The sequence below is a fragment of the Condylura cristata genome, unplaced genomic scaffold (assembly GCF_000260355.1).
Source record: "Condylura cristata isolate star-nosed mole 26May11 unplaced genomic scaffold, ConCri1.0 scaffold00005, whole genome shotgun sequence".
Lineage (NCBI taxonomy): Eukaryota > Metazoa > Chordata > Mammalia > Eulipotyphla > Talpidae > Condylura > Condylura cristata.
The window spans coordinates 61,851,705-61,874,397 of record NW_004567106.1 but is presented as its reverse complement, the minus strand read 5'-3'; the positions used below and the strand labels follow the sequence as shown (position 1 = coordinate 61,874,397).

At 49.9% G+C, this 22,693-nt stretch overlaps 1 protein-coding gene across 1 annotated transcript in view; it reads left to right on the top strand.

Annotated features, from left to right (window-relative positions):
* Positions 1-6: 6 nt before the first annotated feature.
* Positions 7-22,693, top strand: part of PLXNA4 (plexin A4) — a 415,861-nt gene continuing 393,174 nt past the window's right edge. The window contains exon 1 of the mRNA XM_012720772.1: positions 7-419. The gene's annotated coding sequence lies outside the window, so the exon portion shown is untranslated. The remainder of the gene's footprint in view (positions 420-22,693) is intronic.

Sequence of the window (22,693 nt, the reverse complement as noted above, 5' to 3'; positions counted from 1 at the left end):
CGCCGCCGTGCCCGCTTGGCATCAAGGACATTCAGCCCGCGGGGGTGGGGACGCAGGGGGGCAGCCCCGCGCCGCCACAGCCGCCCCGAGAGCCGCCGCCGCTCGGGCTCCGTGGCTGCGTGCAGGAAAGGGGTGCTTGGGATCGAGCCGCAGCTCCCGACCTTTTTGTTGGACATTCTGCCCACCTCGGACGCCGCCGGAGGAGCTGTCAAGCCCCGCCGACTCTGATTCGCCCTCCGCTCTCCTCGCCTCCTCCCGGGCTCCCGTGCCTCGGTGGAGTATTTGCGTTCGGGGCTGGGCTGGAGGAGGCTGCCACACGCGCGCACACGCACACGTTCAGAGGAGGGCGAGAGGCACAGGCACCATCTGCAGTGTCAATGCGGCGCTCCCGCTGAAGGAGGCAAACGCGGCGCTGCCAGGTAAGGAGCCGGCCGGCGGGGCGGGCGGGAGGGCGACGGCTGCGCGGGCAGCCAGACCCGGCCGCTCGGGGAGTCCTCGGCTGCCCCGGAGCCAGCCCGCGGCACACACGCACACACGCACCCGCACACACACGGGCACACACCGCGCACACGCGCACCTGCCCACGTCCCACCTGGACACCCGCGCCGGTGCCGCGCGGTCGGAGCAGGTTTGTTTCTCGCGTTCTTCCTCTGACGCTGCCGGACTCGGACTCCTGTCACCCAGGACTTCAAGGGTGGCGTTCTGTGCATTCCTGCCTCTTTCTCCTACCGGGCTAGGCTACGGGAGGGCTTTTTTTCAGGTCCCAGCTCCTAACATCCCCGAGCTGGGTTTTAAAACGGGAGAAGTAATGGGAGATCCTGGGAGGCCCGCCCTACATCCTCTCTGCTCCGGGGCCTTTGCACACCCTGAAATTGTAACGGGAGACAGATCGACCCGCCGGTATCCAGGCAGACTGGGAGAGCTTGGTGGCCCAGCTCGCGGAGAGGAGGCCACATAGGCGACAGGGGTGCAGTTCCGTAGGGGGGTGCGTGTGGAACAGACACCGCGTTTCCCCAGTAAGAGGCAGCACTACCGCCTTGCTGAAGCATGGTACTGCTTTCTGGGGAATGCACCGGCTTTCAGGGGAAGGCTCAAGCATCGCACAGGCTGGGCTCCTCCGAGACCCAGCCACATCTCCAGTCTCTGGGCAACCGCAAGATGAAGGTGCTTAAGGACACCGGACTTGGGGCTCCCCTTCAGCCCTTAGTCTCTCTGCCGGCTGCATAGAAAAGCACAGACTGCTTTCCCTATGCCTCCGGCTAATACCTGTCACACACCTTGCTAGGTGTGAGTCTGAGAAAAAGAATCAGAAGGGGAACCCAAGAGGGTGCAATGCAGGGAGGGGGGAAGCCCCCTTTCTCATGACCACTCAGCAGAGGCCACCCTAGAGGAGGCAAGGTGCTCCAGCCCGTCAGCCAGAGCCCCGGTGCTCCTGCCAGTGTAGAATTCTGCTCTTGGAAGCCTCTGGTTGAAGGTTCTTTCCTTCCTTCCCTACCAGGAGTTTCACAGGCTGCCCATTTTCATACTGTTTCCGGAGGAGGTAGGAGGTGGTCGGGTTCCTCACAGGCTTTTTCACCATTCCCATTTGGGGGTCAAAGAGCAACTCATTCAGGACTCAGTCACTGTAGGGACAAGAATGTGAGATCCAAATAAAACATTCTTTTGGAATAAACATAAATGTAGAAGGTCGCATTTTTCTCTAGCTGCCCCTGGTTGAGGTAGCTTGTGGGCAAGCTGGCAAGAAATGGAAGAAGCTGTAGCCCCTGCACAGATCAGTGCCCTACAAACTCACCAGCGGGAAACATGTGGGGAGGCTTCCAGAACACAGGCGGGGGGAGTCATCTTCCTTTGAGCAAGGGGAACTCAGTGCTGGGCACAGGATTCCGTGAATTCTGAGACTCCTGAAGATGGAGGCTGAAATAAAGGGCTCAACCAGCACCCCCATCCCTGCTATTTTCAAACTTTTTTCTGCTCCTGCCAAGGTCTCTGGCTAGACTGGGAGGAGAGGAGCTGAGGCCCCTGGAGGGAGATTATATTCCTGCTGTGTGCTGTGTGAGCTGCCCTTTGATTGATTGAAAAGTATAGATGGAATAAGGCAAGGCTCTCTCAATGGGGGGGACCGAGTAGGGGAAGAAACATTTTCTTTTTAAGAATGTGGGTGTGTGCACACCTGCACTCACCCAGAGAGACACTCGCACTCTGAGAGGCTGGCGGTACTCGTGGTGAGCTTGTCAACCATGCCTGACAATAAGACCCACCTCGGTCTTCAGGGCTGTGGGAGAGCGGGGGCATTTCCACACACATGCCTTTTGGGCGCGTGGCTACGGAGGCGGCTTAGTGTAGTATGGCCCACGCTTTGCAGCAGAAATAGTGAACTCTAGCAACTGGGTGGCTCCCAGGGAAACATTTCCTCAGGCGACCCAGAGGAGTCAGAGCATGGGGTGCAGTGTCCCCAGGAAGGGTTCTCCTTTTCCCCTCCGCTTTCTCCAGCCTTTGCTGCCTGTGGACTGGTCATTTAAATACAAAGCCAGCCATCACCAGGCTGGCTAGAAGTTAAACATTTTTAAGCCTGGGTTCAACAAATCCCCATACTTCCTGCACTTAGCACTAGGTACCAGTTTGGTTTCTAGGACAAAGCAGGCTTTAATTACCATGGGTGTGAATCTGAGTGTGCAGTTTGCCAGGGCTCTCTGAGGCTTGCCCCACTCACTCTCACTCCTGCCACTCCTTTGAAGTTTTCCGGGGGGGTCTGCCTCACTGCAAGGGAGCCTTGGGAACCCCCCAGCAAAAATACTTGTCTGCACCCTCGTGCTGAAGGAGATTGTCCTCTGGCAGCAACCCTGGGAGAGGCAGGCGTGGCTGCCCCAGCTGTTTCTCCTTGCCCAGTTCCACGCTCACTCCCAGGCTGGCCTCTGGCCCCCAGGACTTAGCCCTGGAATCCAGTGCTCAGCCAACAGTCCCCCGGAGTGGTGAGTCCGAGGCAGCCTGTTCTTTCCCTTCTCTGTCCCTGTCCCTCGCCATTGCCTGCTGCGTGGCTGTCCCTGCACGCGGGGAAATCTGCCTGGCAGAGTCTGCCTATACTTGGCCTCCTGATCTCCTTAATCACCATGAGGGCTGCTGGGAATTAAGTGGGGGCTTTCGAGGGAAGCAGCCATCCTGAAGTGGGGAGAGCGCTAAGGGGGTGGGGTGATTCACTGCTCTTAGCTTCTAGTTATTACCAGACTTTGATGCAAAGAAATCGCAGCGAATCACTCTCCTCCTAGCCAGCTAGGGGGCATTTCTTAGCCAGTTCCTCACCAGAGAAGGCGCCGTGCAGACAATGCCTCACAGAAGACCTGTTGGTGAGGCTCTGGGCCTGGCTGTGACAGGAGGCCATAGCGATTAGCCTGTGCAACAGATGGGATGTGCCATTTTCTTGGGTTCTTTCTTCCTCTTTATTTGTGTCCGGTGCTGCTCACTGTGAAACTGATTCAGACCCTGGGGGCTGGTGAGCGGGTTCATTTCCCTCCCCGACACCCCTTTTTTCTTCCCCCCCACCTCCTTTGCGGTTCTTCTTCTCACCTCCACCCCAGGCTAATCCACCTCTTGGCTTTGTGTGCATATCCGCCAGCCCATTCTCCCTCAAATTTGTGGCACTCTGAGAAATCAATATAACATGAATTTAACGACAGCTGGATGATTAAGTGTTATTTATATTTAAGAGCGGCATTTTAAAAAGACGTGGCGCTAATAAATCAAAGGGCTGTTGGGAAATGCACGTGATTAGGGTAATTGCCCCACAGGCATATTGAGCAAAGCTAGGTCCAGGCAGAGCCCTGCGGGCGGACATGCACACCGCCCTCTTTGGAAACTGGGAGCCCCCTCTGCTCGCTTCTGACTCCCACCTGCTCCCCTCCGTCTGGATTACTGGCCCTGCGCTCCTCCCCTCCCGGGTCTGTCTGTAGCAGGAAGTGGAGTCTGCAGGAAGACTGAAGGGGTCTCTGCTGCTAAGTGGTAAGAGATGGGTCTTAAAAGCCAAGGTTGGGGCAGCTAATTCCCAGGGTGCCCACCTTGTTCCAGAAGGAGGGGGCTTGGAAGAAAAGCATCCTGAGTCCTGAGTGAGGATGAGTGAACCCCCAGGCTTGGATCCTGCTGATCCTGTGGCATGAGCCTCCCCAGGAAAGCAGCAGTGAAGACTTTAGTATTTGTCCTTACGAAACTAGCAGAACGAAAAGGAATGATAATTGTGATGATGGCTAATACTTTGTTGGCACTTAATGGATGAGGCATCCATTAAGAAGTTTGCACAATTTGCACGTGTTGGTGCACTTCCTCCCCGTAACTGCCCAGACAGGCTGTGATTAGGAGTCTCCCCAGTCCCTGCTAGAGGGAACTGAGATGCAAGAGTGGAAGGACTTTGCCCAAGCTCACCCAGCTGATGTCCCATCTTGCCCTTTGCTTCCTTAGAAGATCTGTGGGCCTGGGGGGGGGGGGGAGAGGGGTAGGACGTATTGCCTCCCCCTCTGAGGGAGTGCTTGCTGGGGTGCTCCCTTCTACTACTATGTGAACACCCTCACCGCCATCCCCCACCCCCTCCAGCAAATCTATTCATCCTCTGAACCTCAATATCTCCATTCATCAGATGTTACCCCTGACTGTTGGTGAGCTGGTTGGGAAGTTGCTTGGGTCCTCTAGCCCAGCGCTCAGACTCTGAGGGGGACTCCGACCTCTTGTCAATTTTCATGGCCTCCTGAAAGAGCAAAGTAGATGAGGGCTGATCTCTGCTTTTGATTCTATGTGGCTGAGTCTTACACAGGCAGGAGTTCTACCTCTCCCTTTGCTTCAGATACGCTGTGCGTGGAAAGAGCACTCTCTCATCCAACCCTTCCAGGCCCCTGTAAGGTGGGGATTTGTGCCCATTTGGATGGTGCAGGAATTAAGGCAGGTCCCGAGTGGCTCTGTGACAGATGGTCTTTTCACTCCTGGGGCCAGAGGCTCCCAGTGGGCGCTCAGTACTTGTGTGCATTCATTCAGCGGCTCAGGGCTTCAGGGCTTTGGAATCCTGCCTCTGTGTGTCGTTCTGGGGTTGGGGGGTTGCTACGGGGTGCCTGCTCCATATTTGAGTTGGAGCCTCTGTGTGTGGGGTTTGGGGGTGGGGGGTGGGTTCTGGGAGGTGTGGGCTGGGAGGCCTGAAGTGAAGAGGTTGCAACCCCAGCACAGAGTCTAACTTGCTGGACTGTCGTTCTGGCCTGACATTGTAGGAAACAGCCACTGGGGAGCCTCTTCTGGTTAGTTCTTTGCTTTTATTTCCTCCAAAAGGCAAACTTCTGTTCTGTGCATAACTGACTGGGCTTTTCCTCTCCAGTGAAGTGCGGGGAGATCCTGCCTCTTCGAGGTGGCAAGCAGGGCTCGGCCAGTTGTTTTCACTACTTCCCCTCTGGGGCAGCGCCAGGGAGGGGCTGGCGTAGTGGCACTAGACATACACGGACAGGTGTGTGGGAGCTGAGCTTGTTCTCTGTGCCCGCTCAGGCAGCTGTCCCCCCGCCCCTCCACCCTGCCTTCTCCATGAACCAGGATTCGCAACAGCAAATTGGATTTTTGGAATGTTTTGTCACTCCAACACAAAACAGATCGCTAGCTAAGAGGATCTTGTCTCCCCAGTCGATGCGCTCCACGCCGGCTCGTGGGATCAATTCCCCGGCCTCCCAGGGAAGAGCCTTTTCCTTAGGAAGTGGGGAGAGGACCAGCAGAGGAACTGCAGGGAAGGAAAGCCAGGTCAAAGGCCTTCCTGGTTTTGGCTCAAGATCAGTTTCACTTCTGACATGTGAGTCCAGCTTGTCTCACCCTGGCTCAGCTGCCTTCCCCGGTAGGGCGGGGCCTCACAATGGAGGGGGAACAGGGCTCTCCAGAGGTCACCAGGAGGAAAAGTGAGCAAAGCTAGTTGCTGAGGGGTTCTCCTCCTATGGCTAGAGTACACAGTGAAGCTCGGGCAGAACGTGGGGTGTCGCTGGCCCAGCCAGAGTGAGGTAGTCTGAGCTCCTTGTCTTCTGCTCCATCTCAGACCTGCCCAGACCTAAAACAGGCCAGGATTCCCCAGAGGCTATTCTGTGGGCGTGAACACATACACACACGGTTTCCACAGTCAAGTAAGTTTGAGAAACCCTGAGTGTAGGGCCAGGCTGAAGAGGTCCCTGGGGGACGCTGCAGAACCTTTCAGGGCATTCATGGATTGTGTGAACCTGAAAGGCAATAGAGCTATTCTCTGTGATGGCCCTGGGAATGCCCTGGGGTTCCAACCCCCAGAAACCTGGGCTAGCAAGCTCGTTCTCTTGTCTACTCTTGTCTGTGAATCAAGGGGTTGGTTGGTTCAAAAACAATTCCACAGAACGTTCATGCTGTACACACACGCTTGCACGCACGCACACACTTGCATACACACTGGGGTCTGGCAGTTGTGTGGATACTGGGATTTCGAGCAGAATGTTGCCAGATGGGGTGATGGTCCATCTCTCAGCACAAGGCACAGCATTTCTGCCTTGTGGTTCCAAGGCTACAGAGAGAGACTGGGATGGAGGAGGGGGCATGTGTCTATTTCCAAGGAATCCTGGATGTTCAGGCATGTCCCCCCCGAAGAAAAAGCATGTTGTGGCAAAATGAGATTTTGGAGGCAGGTAGATAGAAATAATCCCAAGTCTCACTTATCAGCTGAGGGGGCTTGGGAATCATCAGTGATACCATTGAAGCAATGAGTAGACCTGATCAGTGATTTAAGGAATATGCTAATGTGTGCACCATGGAACTCTACTCAAATGAAATTTTATATGGAGTTGTAATGCAATGACTCAGGGAAGACTCTTTTGGTAAAGCTATGGGGGATCACAGGGTCTTGTACCCCTGGCCTGTCTGCACCTTCCACTCCCTGCACCCACCTGGTCTTGGCTAGGGTTCCCCAGAAAGCAGAACCTCAGACAGAAGCTGATGTGGTCATACTTTGTGGGGGAGTGGAATTCTAAGACAGGGAGAGTGAAGGACAAAGGGAAAAAGAGGTCAGGAAGGAAGAATGACGACCGCTTGCCACAGCTGCCCAAGCACACCCAGAGGTGACTCAGCTTCTGAGAATGCATCTGGAGAAGCCCATGGGAATAGCTCTCAGAAGGATCTGGAAGACAGGCACAACCAGCATTGGCCTGCTGGTCCTGAGTGTAGCATCTCCTCTGGGGAACCATTTGCCCCAAGAGGTGGGGGTTCTACCTTACTGTGGGCTTGTGATACTCTGTTAAGCTAGAGCCTCTGTTGCCAGGCCAGGAGCAGGGGCTCCTTTGGGACTCCCACAGTTCATGTGAAGTTGTTACACTTTCACCCCTAAAAGAAGAGAGGGAGCAAGAACTTGAGGATCAAAGACATAGCACGAGGTCTCCCAGGGCCTCTGTGGTAGGAAGCAGGTGGATGGGGAGTGGCTTAGGTCCAGAATTGGGGGTAGGGTGTCAGGTGGAGCTGGGCAGATCAGAACAGGTGCTCAGCTCGGGGGTCGGGCATTGTGGGTTCCAAGGGCAGAACAGCTAGTTCTTCCAGACACATAGTGAAACATGGCAGGCCACCCCGTATAGCATCACTCAGCCCCCCAAATGCATGACTCTATGGCTGAAATAGACAACCACCCTATGGACTACCCAAGTGAAATTCCAGAAAACACATTAAGCAGGGGCTCTAGTGAGAGTTCATCCTATGTTTATGCATAAAATATTTCCCCTACATCACATCATTACCTCTAACCCATACCTCTCACCTTTTTCTTACGACGTTTTCTTTTTTACATAAATCTTGTACTTTGAAGCTCCTCTTAGGTTGGGGTGGGGCAGGTCAGAGTACTGATGGCTGGGCTGTGATTTGACCCTTTTATCAGCCAGCTTGGCCATTAGTTACTGACCTCTGCGTGTACCTCCCCTAAATGCACTTGCCATTCAGAGGTGATTGATGTGAGCGACTCCCTGACTTGAGATGTGTGTCTTCCTCAGCTTGTCTGCTTGAGATTTTCCACTCCCCGGGGTCGGAACCAGCCCCTGCTTGAAGCAGTCTCTTGTGTAATCAGAAACTTATTTCATACTCTTAAATAATGGTAAAGCTGCCTGCAGCATTGAAGTGATAGTTATCCTTGTATCTTAGTCCTAGCGGGACCATTTTGTACTTGTCTTGAGGGCTTGGTGCCCAACCTAGTGCCAATCACACTGGAAGCGATCACTAAATATTTGCTGAGTAAATAGAGTAAGTAAATGGAGCAGGAGAAGGTGCAGACAAAGGGTCTATAAAAGCACAGGCGAGGCAAGAGTGAACCAGCTGCAACGGCAGGTGTCCACTCCCTGCAGAGGCAGGAGCCACACCGAAGCATTAGGCGAACCGCAGTGGTAGCAGACTGAGCCCATCCATCAGCCTGGAGTGCCCTGGGTACTGGTGGTTTGGGGGCAGGCAGGGTGCCATGGCCTACTTACTGTGATGCAACTGACACCGAATCTTTGTTCTGTAAAACTTGCTGTGGGTTTAAGTATCAGTGCACTGGGAAAGATGACCAAACTGAGGCTGCCAGAGTATCCCCAAAACTAGTCTCTCCATGGAAAAAACATTCCATAGCCAAGCGGGTCTTGCGAACCCCCATGTTGTCTTCTTGAGATCAGAAGCACATGAAGGACCAAGGAGAGCCACCGTACAGAACCGGTGCACCTGCTCTCTGCCCCTGAACGTGTCCTCTGCCATGTTTGAGCTTTTATGGTGGCATCACTTTGTGCGGGTGTGTTTAACTCTGTGGACGTCTCCTGGATGGAACCTTTGGCAGCTAGCCTTTTAAGAGACACCAGCATGCAACCGAGCTCTGATCTGAGTTTCCTTTAGGGAGGGAAAACACAAGAGAATGACTCTGCTATCCTCTTTGAAAGGGAAGCGGTGGGGTCCAGTTCCCAGAGGTACTGCTTTCCGCTTGTCCCGTCATTTCCTTTTGAGAATCTCAGCCACGACTGTGAATTGTTCTAAGACGTTGCTGACCACGGTGCCTTGAGATACCTGTTTTTTTTTACAGGGACTATTTTAAAGGGTGTGATTCAGCTTTGACAGATTGGTAGAAATACTTTCAACAAGTAACACTTTTCCTTTTGCAGGTAATAGATCAAGATAGATATTTGTAAAATACGTGAGTAATGACATTCACCTTCTCAATATATTTTTTCAGCTATGCTTATTGAATAAGAGCTTGGATGGAACTAGCAAAGATACATGATCTGAATTAATAAAGAAATCTTGAGTTATTAAGAAATAGCTCCCTAAATCTTGGAAAATTGAACTAAATTTTCTCCTAGGAAAGAAACTTTCCTGCCCTACAGGAGATGTAAGTGTCTGATTAGACTGGACATCCATGGTTTCTATTATTGGGCAGTGATCTGGAGCATGAAGCTGGGCCTTCCCCATGGGCAACATTTTAGCACCCAGTGTTCATTTTATGTATGTAGTGGCGCGTTGGCGTGGGTCTGTGTGTGTGTTGGGAGGGGCAGTATTTGGGGTATTTGGGTTTGGATCACTTAGAAGCACTGACTGATGATCCCCGCTCCCTATTATAGGCCCTCAGCCATGCTTAGTCCAAGCACTGTGCCGCCTTTCCAAAGTGAGAAACAGTTGCTAACACACACTTACTGACAAAATTCCCCCGGCTCCCATTCATAAAGCATTGCACTGGTGATTCTATCAGCATTAAACTGTTTGGTGACTGAGTTTAGAATGATAGGAATCGGAAAAATGAATTAGCAGTAAATCAAGTCCCAGCTGAGTTCGAACCCAACTGCAGTGAGTTTTAAATTAAAAATATCTCGCTGTGATGAAGCATTTCTAAGTCAAGCGCTGGGGCCCTGTCACTCTTGACTTTGGAGAAGTGTAGCCGTCACCCTTTGAAAGGAAAACCCTGCCAACAACTTGTATTGATTCCCAGCCATGCTGGGAAATTGCCACTTCATTTCTTCTTCATAAATGGTTGGCTTTCATTAAAAAAAAAAAAAAAAATCCTATTTGCAGGAACCGGCGGAGCTCTGGGAACGGGACAGGTGCTGAGGGTGCAGGCCAGGGGCCCTCTTCATTGGCTTCTCATTGGTCCTGCCCAGAGGAGTCGTGAAGAAGGGGAGTCTGGGTCTGTGGGTGTTGTGTGGTTTGTTTTCCTGCTTGGGCCATATTTGATTCTTTTTCTGGGTGATCTGTACAGAAAACAACAAAGAGAACACTTCAAGGAGACTGTAAGACGGTCACGTAGAAGTGACAATTGTGGTGTAATAGGAAATCATTTATGTAAGTTACGGTGCTCTGAATGCAGCTTGTCGGAGATGTGGCTACAGTTTCTGGGAGTCTTTTTTTTTTTTTTTTTTTTTTATTTATTTATGCAAACAGAACTGGAGGTTTTTCATTTTCAGAGCAACTGAAGAAGTATAATGTGCTGGCCAGGGAACAGGGACAAGTCGCTTCTACTCCTACATCTGCTGCTAGGCCTCCATTTCTCTCTTTTTACAGTTAGAATAAGCCCTTGCTGTTCCTGACCTGAAGCCCAGAAAGTGAGGATGAACATGGTCAGGCATATTAAAGCACCAGGTGAATGTCACAAGAAAGATTCTATTTACATGCGAGGTCAGAAGAAATCAGGAAACAGAGCGAAGCCTGTGCTTAGTCCTTTCCCACTGCAGCTTCACCAACTTCTGTGTGTTTGCTGGTCGGGTAAAGAGCTGGTAGTGACGAAAGCAGCTTGCAGAGGGCCTGGCGGAAATGCAAGTGGAAAGTCAGGGCCCTGATAGTTAGTGCCAAGAGGAGCTCTAATTCTGGCAAGCGTAGGTTACGGGGGCCCTGTGAGGAGGAAGAGGTTTCCCTGGATGCCTGCCTTTTCCTTTGCCCCATACGTTCATGTTGGCCTGGTTTAGCTAGAGGAGTTTGCATGGTTTAGTTAGAGAGAAAGATGTGATATTAAGGGATATTTAACCAGTGAATGGATCCATCAATCAAGTCACTTCAGACAATATTTTTGAGTGCCTGTGGGCTAGGCAAGAGTTGGGTTGTATGGAGATGAAAGACCTATTTCCTTTCGTTAGGAAGCTCACCGCAGGGTGTGGCCACAGCACACACATTGATAGAGAATTTAAACACGATATGGTAAGAAGTGAGAAGTGCAGAGGACATCCTGCAGATACAGAAGAAGGGGCCCCAACCCTACGTGAAAGACAGGACATGGAGGAGGTCCTCTGGAGCAAAAGGGCACTCATCAAAGTGAGCTTGGGAGCCCATTGGAGGGAGCGGGCTGGTTTGGGGAACCCATGAGGAACAGGTATCAGGGAGCAAGCGTCTTGCTCATGGCACCGCCAGGGGAGAGTGCTGGCTTGCAGTAGTTGGAGGAGGTGGGAATAGGGGCCAGCTGCCAACTCAGATAGACACGGCCAGGGCCAGGGCTAGGTGACCCATGAAGGCTTTTAGCTGACAGTCAGTGGAGAAACCTTGGGAATTTCCAAGTGGGAAAATCAGCCTTGTAGAAAATTCACCACTGGGCCACATGGAAAGAATTGGGGAGCGAGTCAGTGAGTCTGTTGTAATCATCCAGGGAGATGGGGGCAGGCTGATGAAGGTGGCGGCAAAGGAGACTTGAGGAAGAGTAAAGACTGTGGGGGGTGGGCAAGGAGATACAGTCCTCAGATGGTGGCTATGCTGGAGGAAGTGGAGGGATGGGGAGAGAGTATTGGGGCCGTCTTGTGGGTGTCCAGCTTGGTCAGCTGGTGGAAGGTGATGTCAGTCACTGAGCTGGAAGTTTCTAGATTGAGAGTTGCTTGAGTGGGCGTGGCAAGGGAGGGGATGCACCTTTTTCTGGACATGGGGAAAGAATTGTGGACTATGTAATGGAATATGTTGGTAGAGGTGAGCAGAAGTCATCAGATAGAGAGCTCCGTTGTTGCTCACATTCATCCCTAAGCTGTTGAACCTCAAGTTCATACGTGGGCACAGTGGGACCTGGCAGAAGCGTGGTAACGAATCCAAGAAGACCCACATATAGATTTTTGCATATTTCAAGTGGTGTGTGTTTTGAATTAAACATACTCTCTTGAACATTTTGCCTGAGATTGTTCTCAAAACATTCAGGCTTTGCCTTGTGGTAGGAGATCCCCATCCGTTTCCAATGGAAAAACAATTCCTCCTAGGAGATTGGTCCAGACTCATAATGACACAAGCTGGAAATAAAGGCAGAATTAGAATTCAGTGATGGAGAATGACCAGGGCTCGTTATGAGTGCCAGCTAGTTCCCTTCCCTGGCATGTGCGTTTTCCATGAGTACACATCCTAAACAGCATGGTCTGATGAAATGAGCTCTCCCATGATTCAGGAGACAGGAGATGGTGATTAAAATTTTGACCTTGCCCTTGAGAAATAAGGTCTTATTTGTCTGGGTATTGGCACTTGTCTGTACAATCCTACAGGTGGGATCTGGCCACTAAATAGGTTTTGCTTGGCCGAAAGAGTGTTGGAGAAAAATCTGTATTTATTTGAATGTCATTAGGTGGGACAGTCCCTCTGCAGTGAGTCACACTCTTTTGTCCCATTTTTGCTTCTAGTAACAGAAGCCTAGTTCTCCTACTCAAAAGCGGGATTCCTTCCCTTTTTTCCAATATGGGGAAACAAACGAGTTCACATATTAGTGTCAAGTGCTTGCATTCTGCAGGAAGCTTTGTAATTCCGTAGCCCCTATTCATGGTAGGAGATGAGCAAATGGCTGGGCGCCAAACTTCCCTCATTTTGGCTGCTGAGTGTTCATGCTATAGAAACTGGGTTCGAGCAGAGGGTGCAGAAGGAATGCCGATTCCTTCAAGTCCAGCCATTCACCTGGGTCCCCTGTGCTGCTGTGAAGGTGGCCAGCCTCTCAGGAGTGGTGTGGGCAGTTTGATCAGTACTGCAGGGTCTCTGGGAGCTCAGCCCCAACAGTGCCCTGAGCTGCAGAATGCAGTGTGATTTCAAGTGGAAACAATAAGCTACTCTCTTCTCTGGATTGCTGGTGGGTCTCTCAGTGCTGCTTGTAAAAATGGCTTGTACTTTGGACTCTCTTGTAGAGAGGGACCAGGCGGCGGGGAAGGTATTTTTGAGTTTTAACATTTCCAGAGCTCTGCAGAGACCACAGGGTTCTTGTTCTCCCTCCTCATGCCTGTGTGCCCAGCCCATGTACATTTTACCATCTGCTGTCCGAGTGTAATATATTTATACTGCTACACTTTTGGCCCCAGGGAACTCAGCAGTTTTTTCCCCAGTTTATCTGGCTACAGCTTGTTTCCCTAGTCTGTACTGGAGGGCTGAGTTCAGAGTGCAAGAAGGCGAAATCATCTAACCACAGAGCAGGGGACACTGCCTCGGGTGTGCTTGCAGTATCCTCTGCAACCACCCTCTTGCCACAGGGGCTGGGAAGGGATGCCGAGAGCTCTTGGAGGTGGCCTCAGAGTCTGGGACAAAGGTAAGGAATCACCACGATGCCTCTTTTTTTTTTTTTTTTAATCGCACTGTCCTTTTTGTGTGCTGGTAGAAATTTCCCACTGACTGTGGGTGACCAGATGTCCTCCATGGAGCTTCTGACTCTGTGCTCAGGTGAGAAGATCCCAGAAAGGTGCAGACGCAGATGCTGGTCAGTTACAGGGTGTTAAGTGGACAGGTGGCCCAAGGCTGGGTGATGGGAGCGGTAGGAGAGAACAAGCTTTGCTGAACCCAGACCTGCTTCCATGAAGTTACTAAAGCTCATTCTACTTTCTGTCAAGGTTACTACTGGCAAGACCGAATGCCTCTTTGTAACAAGTGAAATATTTGTTAAAATTTGTGCTTGTATTTACAGCTATCTACTGAGTGAAGTGGGATTCTCTTTGCATCTATGATTTTAAATGTAATAGAAGTTCCCTGGTTTTAATTTCATGACACATGTATTTAGAGAGCGAGAGTATAAAGCTGGAAGACTAACACGTGACCAGAGAGAAAATTAACTTCTAAAAATGTCACCCAACATTTCCTAGCACGCATTGTTGAACAAGGGTGGCATTTTTGTTCCAAAATTTATATTTGCAAATTTAAAAAATCTTGAGGCATGAAAATTTTTTTTTTTATCAGCTGACACATTTTGCAAGTAGCTTGTCCATGTGCCAGAGGCTTGCCAGGGACAGGTATTTTTGTTTCAAGGCGGGAGAATATACCTAGAGACTCTACAAATTTAGGCAGCCAAGAAATTATTTGTAACATATGATTTATTGGCTTGTGTTTTGGGTATTTATGTCACGTACGCCCACTTCACCGTGGACTTCTTGCAAGTGGGCAACAGCCATCCATGCACACGGTTCTCTTTGGAAGCCCTGTGGGGGTGGTTTGATTTGCTTCCCTCTTTCCCTATTTTACACATGGCTTTCTGAGTGTAAAAGAGGTGTAGCATTAGAGGGCATTCCATGTTCCGCAACAACTGCCAGTCTCCACAGGAAGTGGGACATAGCTTTATGAGAAGCTGCAGGATGTGATAGCCGTACTGGTGCTCGGTTTATCATAGTCACTCACCGGTAGCTTGTGACTGACTGAGCCTCGACTGAGTCGCGCTAGCCACAGACTCACCATATTGCCTGGGAGACACATAGCAACTTCCTTTCTAGAATGCAAATGCCATTAAGCTGGGCTCATTTCCTGTTTTCTTTGGCCAGAGATACAGGGGTGGTGAGAGGATTCAGCAGAGACAGAGTGGGGAGCAGAACAGGCAGACTGACTGAAATACACTGCTGAGGGAAACAGCAGGCGGGTCAGGAGAGGTCTGCTGCGCCATGTAGGTCAGCTCTCTGGCCGGTATCGAACTTGTATTGCAGTGGCTTCGATAGCTTCATAGTGCTGTGTTTTAACCTGTTGCACCACCAGGGAGGGCCCTGAAACTTAAATTTTGAACTTATGTTTATCATTTTAACTTTTGACTTTCATGTTGGGGTCCAGCTTGGAGCCATTCCAGCTGCTCAGGTCATTTGGGGCCCTGTGCATTTGGCGTCAATGGGTAGAGCCATAGGGTGAGGGCAATTCTCACTGTGTTGCCATTGACCTTCATCAACTTGGGACTTGTCATCTGCAAATTGGATAAGTGTGACTCTCAGTCTTCATTCAAATTAGGGATAAAAATTAAACAGCACAGTGCCGAGGACAAAACTCTCTGACACAGCATTTCCTGGAGAGCTTCCCTTGGAGATTTGACAAATAACAGTTGAACTTTTTCAGGCCTGTTAAGCACTGGCGCATCCAGCACACAGCAGACGTCAGAGGCAGACACACCTGGTGTTGGAGACCAGCCAATGCCGATTTAGCCATCCCGATGTTTAGCTTCTTGGGGGCTCACTTTGCAATGATTACAGGTAGGGGAGTGGCCTTCTCTTTTAGGACCTTCCGAATTAATCAAGTGTCAGACTCAGTTCAGCCCCACCTACCAATTTTTGCTAGTCAGCAGCCCCGTCACATAGCCAATTCTCCAAGCTCGGTGAAGCTCTGTCTTCTGTTCCCCTAGAGAGTGGCCCCCTCAGCATCAAAGTTAGACCCAACCCTGGCAGGCAGAGCCCCCAGGCCAGGCCTTTCTGGCTCCAGGGTGCAGTATAAAATGTCATTTTTGGCTTCTGCCAGAAAGTGAGAAAGTTTGGGAAGTGCTGACTTAGCGACTCTTAGTTTAGGCTGCGGTAACAGTATAAAGACGGGGTGGCTGAAGCAGCAGACACTTCTCATAGCTCTGGCTGGAGGCCTGAGATCAGGATGCCAGCACTGTTGGCTTCCTGGTGAAGATCCTTTTGCTGGCTCATACATGATTATCTTCTCATTGTATCCTGGCATTGGGATGAGGGGGCAGGGAGTAGAAAGAAAGGTGGAGGGGAGGGGTCTGGTTTCTTTCTCTGACTAAAAGGAGTCCCTGGTACTATCTGGGGGGGGGGTGGTGTTTCCACTCGTATGACCTAATTACACTCCGAAGGGCTGACCTCCTCATACCGTCCTATTGGGGATTAGAATGTCAGCAGGATTTTCAGGAAGACCCAAGACTTCAGTCTATAACAGAGGCTCTGGCAAGTTTATTTGAAGGCAGGTTTGTTTGCTTGAGGGAGATCCAAGAATATTTTAGTTTCTGACTTCAGCTCACCATATTGTGGGTTCAGAATGTTACAGGGCAAGGGGAGGGGCACCACTGAGCCCCCAAACCTGCCTGCTTTAATTAAGTTCTGCCATAAGACCTTTAATGGAAAGGAACTTTAATACAATCAATGTGCAGTACAGAAAAGACAAAGAATATAGTTCCTAAGTCAAACACCCAAAGTTACCCATCCCCTCATGGGTAAAAGCCCACTCAAAAGGGATTGGTCCAAAGCAAGGCCTGAAAGTCCACCTCACAGCTAAGCCAACTTCTGGCTGGGACCCATCAAAAAGAGTCAGAAATGGCCAGACAAGTCTGGGAGGAAAAGAGCAAAATCAAAATCAAGATAAACACTGCCATAGTGAAACTCCCTCTGGGTCTCTCGCCCACATCTGTTTCAACCAGTCCAGGACCAAGAAGCAATGCAGTTTCTTCACAGGTCTCTCTGCTCCACGTGCCTCCCTCATGTCACCTTCTGGCTCTCCATCTGCTTCCTTCTTCCTCAGACTCCTCTCCAGATTCCTCTCTTCTCTGCTCAGCTCCACCCTCCTTCTGGGTGGGAACCAGAAGGAACCTCCCCTTTTCCTGGGTCCACCCTGTTATAAGAGGACAAAATGTTCTGAAAGTTGAAAGCCCTGCTCTGTCTTCATGTCACTTCCCATGGCCATGTATTAGACGATGTGTTTTTCATAACACAAGGCAGTATCTAACTCTGGTAAGTAGTTATTGTCTGGAGCTGTCTAATGATGGTGTCAAGCATGGGATGGGGTATCTGGTAGTGTTTGCAGCAAAGTTATAAAACTGATATGGTTCATCAAGCCCCAACCTGGTGGGTCCTGTGTGCAGGGTATAGACACAGCTGGCTATGCTCACCGTTCAGGATATATATGAAAACAGCCTTTTTCAGCAGTCTTTGACCTTGGGCCCTGATTTCCTAGTAAGATAGCCTTACTCTAAATCACAAGGGCCTCTGGGATTTTCCTGCATGGTTTTCACCGTGTGTGTCCAGCTACCCAATCAGAAAAAATTGTCCTGAGATACCTTGATGGTCAGAGCTTGCTCAATTCCCCTATGTGCCTCAGCTCTGAAATCAGTAAAATCTCTGCATGATGGCAACTGTTAGACTTGAAATATCACATTATTCCTGGCAACACTCTGGCTCAGAGGATGATTGGTTGATTGTGGAGAAAGGTGATTAACAAGGTAGAAAGGGATCAAAAGCTTGTGTGTGTGTGTGTTGGGGGAGGCGGTGGAGGGCTTAGGGAGTCCTCACACAGCAAGCACACCATGGGGAGCCCTGCCATTTCTACTGCATCCCATCCCCTGCAGAAGAGGCACCTCACTGATACACACCCCTGCGCCCCCCCCACCCCCCCAGGATCCTAGTCACAGACATCCTTCACTCCTTCCACCATCTCTAGTGGTCACAGTAGTTCTGGACTTACTAGAATAACCTTCACTTTAGATATTCTGTGCCATTTCTGGAACATGTGTCTTGACATTTTTGGTTTGATAATAGTCATTTTATAGTAAATAGATAGATGCATGGATACATAATGGATTGATATTTACACACATTTCTATCTACCTAGCTATACATATCTCATTCTCTTTCTTTCTCTCTCATTTATCTATCATCTTTAAAGGATAGCTTTGGACAAGGTCAGGAAATAGCTGACTTTTTCCCTAAGGTTTTCATTCAGAGTGAAGGTATTGCCTGTCTTCTTCTTTTCTCTCTTTGAACAGGGCTTCTGGTGCTGTACCCTGTAGTTTGTGTATTTGTGACCCAGGTGTAAATGAAAACCACATGCCTGCAATACCAGTTCACAAATTCACCTCTGTGTCCTGGATACACAAATTACCCATCTCTTGGCCAAGTCTTGCTGTACCTTCCTGCTGAGGAAGGGTTGTCATTTTCTTCCTCTACATTCCACCAAACTTAGACCCACCAGAGAGGACACTTTCCCTAATTAGAGAAGTGGGGACCCTGCCCTTTGATCTCAACTCCCTTCTCTGCTTAGTGCTGTTCTCAGAGTCTGCTTGGCCACAGGGATAGGGGGTGAGGCAGGAATGGAGGAGATGCACTCAGGCGTGGACTGTTCGAAGAGAGAGCCAAAGAGTGTTTGGCCCACAGAAACAAAGTTCTAGTGGTTTCCTTTCATGCATTTCAGAGGTGGGGGTAAGATACTGGTACTGGGGAAGGGGTTGAGGGGAGGAGACAGGAAGTGGTGGGATTTTGCTAGATCCTTTCAAATTAGAAATGGAGGCTTTTTATGCCCATGTTTCTTTCAGATCAGGCCGGGGACGATTGTCTGTGCCCCCTCTTCTGTTTGTCACTTCTTGGGCCTTGTAGGAAAAAGCTCTGCTCCTGAGCTGATGAGCTGATGACTGTTACCCTCTGGCTTTTCTAATGGGTCTGTGGAGACATGGAGATCTTGCTAGAAGTATTATGAGCCTTCTGGGGCAAAACACCATTAGTCTTAATGTGGACATAGCTGAAGGGCAGCTGAGAGCTCCCTCCACAGCTTCCATTCTTCCTTGAATCTGTCTCCTTCTGTCAGTCCAGGAAGTGCTGAACTCAGGGTGAGCAGGGAGTGGGCTTCAGGCCACACTGGGGCTGGCAGAACTCAGCCTCAGACTCAGCCTCAGACTCAGCTTCTAGATCATCTGGGTATGGATGTGGGTACGGGTGCCTGATGATAGAGGTATTCAGAGAGGTAGGAATCTGCTTTCAGTGAGGTCATCTAGGGCTTATAAGTAAATCCCCTGACTCTTGGCAGGACTGCCCCTCAGGGGGCTTGTTGTGGGCAGTGTTGGATCCAGGGCAAGAAGTATTTACGTCATGCTAACACAACTTTCACTTCAGCCGGTATTTTGTAGCTGGACTTGGGAAGGGGCTCACGCCCCCGTGATGGATTTTGAACCGAAAGGTGTTATATTTGGTATTAGTCTCCAGGGAAATAAAAGCCCAGGTTGCTTTAGTTCAGAGTTTTGGGGCCTAAGGGGGTGTGTCTCCAGATGGAGGAAATACAACTGGATTATCAGTGCCAAGCTGGATCCCAACAAGGGGAGGGGGTGGGGGTTGCAGTAATCCAATCACCCCTGCATCTGGACACGCCTTCCCGCAAAAGCATTTCCTCTTCTCACCTTCCACAGCCTTGTGAGGTGTGCTACAGGAATGGGGGGTGGCCTCCCCAATGGCCACCCTCAGGTGTGTCTAGAGGGGCCCCGGCCTCCCAATGTCCCCACTTTCGGGACACAGGCCCTTCTAGCTATTCCTTGTGAGCCCACATTATTGAAAGGGAGTCAGACTAACCAAGAGCCTCAAACAAATAACTGCCATTGTGGCTTCTTTTGTAGAGTGAGTGTTTGCTGGGAACTAAATCAGTGCTCCCAGCTGGTTATTTTTCAGTATTTAAAAATAAAGGTCTAGGAGTCAGACCTCCAGCCCTGAGGTTCTGGGCAACTTTGCCAGCTGTGATCAGGACACAGTTTCTGAATGGTTTTTCCAGCCCCAATTAGCGTCTTCCCTGCTAGTCACATTAACTCTCCCCAGGAGTCTTCCTGTCACGGGAGGGAGGCGGCAAGCACTTAGCTTCACTGGCGCTGTCAGCCCGACTGCATCTTGGTTCTGTGTGGGGCACTGACTGTGCATGCCCCTCCTGGCAAACCCGCTAATAAGATTCTTTCCCCTCTCTCCTCCCCGCTCCCCTTCAACCCGGCCCGACTCCTGGTCAGTCGTGATTACATGTCTCATTGATTCCATTCAGCTATTTATTAATACACTAATTAGTATGTTCATTTAAAGGAGAGTGACACCACCTTTTAAAAACAAATGTACAGAGGTGCAGGTTAATGGAAATTTCTGTTTATTTAACATTGATGTCTGGTGTGAAGAGGATTAGTTTTGGATGTTAAAAGGACACAAGGGTTTTTTCCGGGGCTTAAATCACTTTCGCTGACAGTCACTAACACCCTGTGAAAGGTGACACCTAGAATCATATTGCATTTTCTTTCTGTGATCACAGGCATGCCGCTGTAGGGACAGGACTGGGCTGGAGGGTGGCCGGGAGGGTGCAGGGCTGGGGGTGGGGGACTCCATTTTTTCAAAGTCAGCTCTGTGTGGGGGGATGGCCCTGTGGGGATGGCCCTGTGGGGGATGACCATGTGGGGGATGACCATGTGGGGAATGGCTGTGTGTAGGGATGGCAGTGTGTGGGGATGGCCCTGTGGGGGATGGCTGTGTGTGGGGATGGCTGGCAGACTGGCAGAAAGGGAGGCAAACTTGCTAATCTTGCAGGGCTGTCTGGAATTTGTAATCAAAGATGTTGGGAGGGTCATACTGTTTTTCTTTTTAAAAAGATTTATTTATTTATGCATACAAGAATTGGGGTACAGGACAGAGGTGTGTGTGTGTGTGGGGGGGTGATTCACCAGAGACAGAGTGGGGAGCAGAACAGGCAGATCAACGAAGTACACTGCTGAGGGGAGCAGCGGGCGGGTCAGGAGAGGTCCATTGTGCCATGTCGGTCCACAACACCCCTCCCCCCCGCCTCCGCTGGGAATCGAACTGGCGTTCTGTTTGATCTTCAGTTGTTCTTTAGTGGTATAGTAATCAGGGTGGACTACTTTTGTAACATACATCCCCCAAATATCAATGGGGTTACACATAGACATCCAGTATTTGCTAGTATAGGGGGGCATTTCCGTCAGCAGATGTTTCTTCATTGGCTCTTGGTTTTCTCAATTCCCTCTGGCACTTCTTTGTCTGGTTGGGAAAGGAGGAAAGAGAACATATGTAAAGGAAGTTACTTATACAGTAGGTAGGGGCATTTGGATGCTCGGAGGTCTCCAGGTCCCGCTGCCCTGGGACCAGATGTTGAAAGACTTTGAAAGAACAGGGGTCAAGGGCAGCTGCAGGCCAGTCCAGAGGAAACGTGAAGCCCAGAGAGCCTGAGGAGGCCGCCAGCTGCAGAGAGGAAGGCTGTAACGCCTTCTGCTTTAGCCCAAGGTAGACTTTTCTTAGAGGTATTTTCCATACTTGGTGGAAAACCAGAAGGAATTGCAAATTGAAAATACAAAAGAATAGGCAAGTAAAAGAAAAGTCTGAGGATCCTCCCTGGTGGCACAATGAGTTAAATCACAGCACAGTGAAGCTGTCCGCAGCTACTGCAGCATCGGTTCTATCCCCAGCCAGGCTGCTGACCCCCATGGCGAGGGGGACCTCTCCTGACCTCCCTGCTGCTCCCCTCAGCAGTGTATTTCAGTAGATCTGCCTGTTCTGCTACCCACTCTGTCTCTGGTGAATCCTCTTATCCTCCCATACCTCTGGCCCATACCCCAATTCTTGTATGCATAAATAAATAAATCTTTTTTTTCAATAAATCTTTTTTTAAAAAAAGAAAATTTAAAATAAAAAGAAAAGTTTGAGAGGCCCCACAGGGGAGTGTTTTTGTGTTGCAGAATTGCTCAGCAGACTTTATTGCCTTGGTTGTCCAGATGTTGGGGTGCTTGGAATGGCATCTTTATGTTGAAGGCAGGAAAACAGAGTGGGGTATATGGGATCTTGGGGCTGCGGGGAGCCATGCTCTTTTGGAATGGTTTGGTTTGGGAAAAGAAGAATCAGCGTTATCCATCTTTTATGCCCCCAGTATTATTATTATTATTTTTTAAAGATTTATTTATTTATTCATACAGAACTTGCCCCCAGTATTATTAAGGGAGTCTTAGCCACAGGGACCATTATGACCCGGGTTCCGTCCCCCGCTCCTTCTGCTGTCTCCAATGACCTCTCCCTTTTGTTCTCCCCACTCAAAGCTCATGGCAATAGAGATTTTGACCTAATACCCTTTACCTCACCCCCATCCATACTATATACACCTTTGCTGCTCAGTGATATCCTTCTTGAGTAAGGGGTGGAGGTACCTCCTGGACCAGTCACAGCTAAGCTCACATAGGAAAGTTGCACTATTGTGTTGGGGATCAACTGGACTTCAATGAAGAAGGTTATAAAGATAGACAGTAATCTAACAGCTTCTAATAAAACACATACACACACACAAAAAAACAAAACCCGATTCCTGCCTCTGGCAATATCTCATGGAAATTGTAGGACCCTTACATACAGGATGTTTGTAACCGAGTCAATCTTTGCATTACAAAAAGGACAAACTAAAGAGAGTGTCTGTTTATAGGCAATGGCTTCATTCAGACTGGTCCAGCCCTGATGGGAAGCAGATACGAAGTGTCTTAAACATTAAATATGGATCTGCCGTGCGACCCAGTAATTCCACATCAAGGCATCCGTCTATCCCCAAAATTCAAAAACACTAGTTCAAAAGGACACTTGTCGTCCTGTTCACTGTTGCAGTCTATTATAATAAAACGATGAACCTACCTCAGTGCCTCAGAATAGATGAGTGGATCAAGAAGATGGTGTACACACAAACACACACACACACTCAGCAATTAAGAAAGTTAAACTCATCCCATTTTTGGCAACATGGAGCTTGAAGGGATAATGCTGAAATCAGTCTAAGGAGAAAGATAGAT